The following is a 4699-nucleotide window of genomic DNA, read 5'->3' as shown; positions in this document are numbered from 1 at the left end:
TTTTTTGTAAACATATTACAAACATTTCATTTTTTTCCATCAAGACCTTGGGCGCGTTCTGCTGTGTGAAATATTCAAATACTGAATTATTGATCATTAATAGGCATTAACAAGAAAATTTCAACTTTTCATCTCAGAACTATGACTTTTATTGCATAATTATGACTTGATAAATGATAAATATGACTTTTTCCCCCCTTTCAGTGGTGAAAACGGGCTTCCACGCTTATGACTGCATGGACAGAACCTACATATGAAATATCACTAATAAAGTGGTCATTCTTAATCACAGTCTTTAGATATGAAAATCATCCAAAACATGTTTACACGCCCCGCTTGCCTCAAATCCTGCGTTTGTCAGATATTGGTACTTCAATCAAGGAGATGATGGGTTTTTATGTCATCTTATTTGTTTTTGTTCATTTGCTAATCTGTCTGTTAAAAGGATTAGGCAAAGATATTTTGACAGAATGTGGGCGACGCTGGAAGCCTACATGATGCGTTTGATTGTGTTGTGCATTTGAATAGGGTGCCCTCTGTGTTGTTGTTTGCCAACATTTTCCCACAGACTCTCCCACTCAGCAGTCTTCTCACTGCCGGCCCCCCTTTGGGACCGTGTCACGTGGAGGGGGACGGGTGGGGGCGAGAAGGAGCGTAAGAGACGCTAAACTTAAAAAAAAAAAAAAAAAAGAACACTGACCTGCCACTTTTGAAAAGGACAGCCTTGAATGCTGGGGGCCCCACGTCGGTTGTTGCCATGGCTCTCGCCTAGGAGATGGAACCTTACTCCCAAAAATGGTGCTGCTCCTTCACGCTGCTTCTTCCTGTGGAGATTTATTAGCCTGCTCCTTCTTTTGCCTCCTGTAAACATAATTAATGATATCATTTGCCAACATATACACTACGTACAGTACAAACGATCACATAAACGTATAAAAGTAGAATCTCACTCAAGAGAATACAGAACTCCGCCAAGACTGACTTTTTATTTTGTTTGTTAGCAACTTACTGGGAGTAGCAGTTGTAGCTAGCTGTGGTAAATTTGGTTCATTTCAAGGACTCGGACTCACTCATTAAAGTGGTGATTCGGTTTACGTGAGTCATTGGAATCATATGATTCTGCGGTGTTTCTGGTGATTCCGCTAATTCGAGTCGGCCAACCACCTGAAACGAATCATCTGAGTCTGCATTACTTCTGATGGGGTGTCCGAGTCGAGTCAGTGAACAAATGAATCGTTTGACTCTGCATGTTTCCAAGTGGATCCGCTCACTCACTGTCTTTCATAAGACCAATTTAGAGGTGACAAAAGGAAAGCTAAAATATGAATAAATTAGTTCATTTTTACATTTTATGTACCGCCCCCTCCACACTTAAAAACAACAACAACAAACAAAACATCTATTTCACACGTTTGCTAGGTTACATTATTATTGTATTTATTTTATTCATTCTTTATGTCGCTAAAGTTTGTGGGGATATGCTTAAGCATATCCCAAATAAATATTTACATTTTTTAAATTATTTAAAAAAATAATTTATTTTACTTATTGAAGATTGATTCTATACAAACCTACTTTTTTGATCACATAATGCACAGAGCAATGAACAGCTTCCTGTTAGTTTCCTTTCCTCTGCACTCTTTTCATTGTTGACATGATGAGGCGTTCAAGCACACTGCGTAACTGAGTGTTGGGCTTTCATACACTTATTTTTATAAGCACCCCACTTAGTGACGCTGGATGTCGGAGAAGACTGATTGATGCGTAACTCAAACAGTACAGTGCATGAGCGTTGTGAGGAGGGTGCCTTGCAAAGTCAGCCTGATGGATGATATTCGATTCGACACAAATGAAGTGAGGATAAAAGCACTTCCTGTCACTCCCCGCCAAATCAAATGCCTCCACAGCGAAGCAATATGTTGTGGAAGTGATGAAAGTGTGCCAGTCACGGGGTGCAATCTGGCTTCTGTCCTACTAAAGCAATAATCCTCACCATGTTGTCATGACCCCCTCTCAATCCTCCACATGTGCTAAATGTATGCATCACGCCCATCGATGCATGCAGCGGGGGGGAAGGTTGTGCACATCACAACAGTTGCACACCCCTTTTTTCTTTTGGGATGGATTATCTGTCTGGGTGGTGTCTGATTCCACATCCAATGTTACCCTCGTATTACGATGTTCCACTAAACCAGTGCTTCTCATATAGTGGGCCGGTCCCCCATGGGGAGGCGAGGAGAACTGTTTGGGGGGGGTGCGAGAGGCTTTCATTTCAATGCAGACCTACCAACATGTACAAATTTATAGTACTCAACATGCAATTTGACTCTTGAATATGCTTGCATGCTCTCCATTTTGTTGCATTTCCCTGGTTTAATTTTTAAGTTCAGTTTGTACAGTACAGATAAATGAATAAATATCAGTTTTTCTCGTATTTCAAATCTGGGGGGGGGGGGGGTCCTGTCCCTTAGGGTGGGCATGTCAGAAAATAATGGAGAAGCACTGATTTAACAGAACTTTATAACAATATTAGTGTGAGATAACATACATGGCATAGTTTGTACCTGGCTGGAAAAGAAAGAATGAGATGCTAAAAAAAAAACAACGTGACCATCATCTGCATCAGAACACACTTCAAGTGAGTAGACGTCTTCTGTCGTGTCATACCGTCTTCTACGTGGACTAAATAAAACACAAAGGCTTCTAGTTCCCCTGCTCTCTCCTGATACCAGTAAGCATGCTTATCCACCTTGGACCAGGACCCACGGGGGTCCTTGAGGCTTTAAAAGGTAGAGAACAATATGTCACTGTGGAGGAAGGTAAATCCTGCCGTGGCCTTTATTCCACTGACCTCACCCTGACCTTGCAAGGCTTCCATTCCGATTGGAGCCATACGGAAACCTAAGGAGATGACACACACAAGCAGGCCAGCGACGCTACAAACTTCACCACCGAGGGGTGAAGATAAGATATGCACGTGGATGTGAGAGATAATGGCTTTAGCTTGTTTCATGGCATTATCTCATGCAAAAGCAAAGGGAAAAAGCTGGCTTCGCCATCTGTCCATCCAACCATCTGCCCATCCATCCATCTGTCCATCCGTCCGTCCATCTGTCCATTTCTCCATCCTTCTATCCATCTGCCTGTCTATCCGTCTGTCCATTTCTCCACCCTTCCATTCATCTGTCCTTCCGGCTGTCCATCCTTCCATCCATCCATCTGACCATCCGTCCTTCCACCTGTTCATCCTTCCATCCATCGGTCTGTCCATCCATTGGTCTGTCCATCCATCGGTCTGTCCATCCATCCGTCTGTCCATCCGTCCATCCATTCATCCATCCATCTGTCTGTCCATCCATCCGTTCATCCATCCATCTGTCTATCCATCCGTTCATTCATCCATCTGTCTGTCCATCCATCCGTTCATCCATCCAACTGTCTGTCCATCCATCTGTTCATCCATCCATCCATTCATCCATCCATCCGTTCATCCATCCATCCATCCGTTCATCCATCCATCTGTCTGTCCATCCATCCGTTCATCCATCCATCTGTCTGTCCATCCATCTGTTCATCCATCTGTCTGTCCATCCATCCGTTCATCCATCTGTCTGTCCATCCATCCGTTCATCCATCTGTCTGTCCATCCATCCGTTCATCCATCCATTTGTCTGTCCATCCATCCGTTCATCCTTCCATCCGTCTGTCCATCCATCCATTCATCCATCTGTCTGTCCATCCTTCCGTTCAATCATCCATCTGTCTGTCCATCCTTCCGTTCAATCATCCATCTGTCTGTCCATCCTTCCGTTCATCCATCCATCTGTCTGTCCATCCTTCCGTTCATCCATCCGTCTGTCCATCCATTCATTCATCCATCCGTCTGTCCATCCATTCGTTCATCCATCCGTCTGTCCATCATCCATTCATCCATCCGTCTGTCCATCCTTCCGTTCATTCATCCATTTGTCTGTCCATCCTTCTGTTCATTCATCCATCTGTCTGTCCATCCTTCCGTTCATTCATCCATCTGTCTGTCCATCCTTCCGTTCATTCATCCATCTGTCTGTCCATCCTTCCGTTCATCCATCCATCTTTCTGTCCATCCTTCCGTTCATTCATCCATCTGTCTGTCCATCCTTCCGTTCATCCATCCATCTGTCTGTCCATCCTTCCGTTCATCCATCCATCTGTCTGTCCATCCTTCCGTTCATCCATCCATCAATGCGGTTTGCTGGACGCTGCTAGCAATAGCCACACGGTTGAAGTGGTGGCTTAGGCTCAGGTTAGCTTCGTGTAGAGCAGGGGTGGGCAAACTACGGCCCGGGGGCCACATGCGGCCCACCAAGCGTTTGAATCCGGCCCGCCAGTTGCTTTCTAAGTAACTTCAACTTTTAACATACAAACTGGCAACATGACTTGCAAGTCGGATGTCTGATTTAGTAAAAAATAAACAACAAAACTGTAAAATTAAATGACATAGTTTGATGTGGTGTGATGTTTAAAGTGCATACAACTGATATAGGATAACACTTTTACAGATAAAATTAGACAAATAATTCAAGGAAAATGATAAGCATAAAATAGTGTGTGTGTGTTAAATATATGTTCTGGCCCCCCAGACAATTTTGTTAACTCAATGCGGCCCTCGAGTCCAAATATTTGCCCACCCCTGGTGTAGAGTATATACAGTATGTAA

The sequence above is a fragment of the Doryrhamphus excisus genome, chromosome 15, assembly GCF_030265055.1.
Source record: "Doryrhamphus excisus isolate RoL2022-K1 chromosome 15, RoL_Dexc_1.0, whole genome shotgun sequence".
NCBI classification, from domain to species: domain Eukaryota; kingdom Metazoa; phylum Chordata; class Actinopteri; order Syngnathiformes; family Syngnathidae; genus Doryrhamphus; species Doryrhamphus excisus.
Note: the sequence above shows the minus strand (reverse complement) of the source record.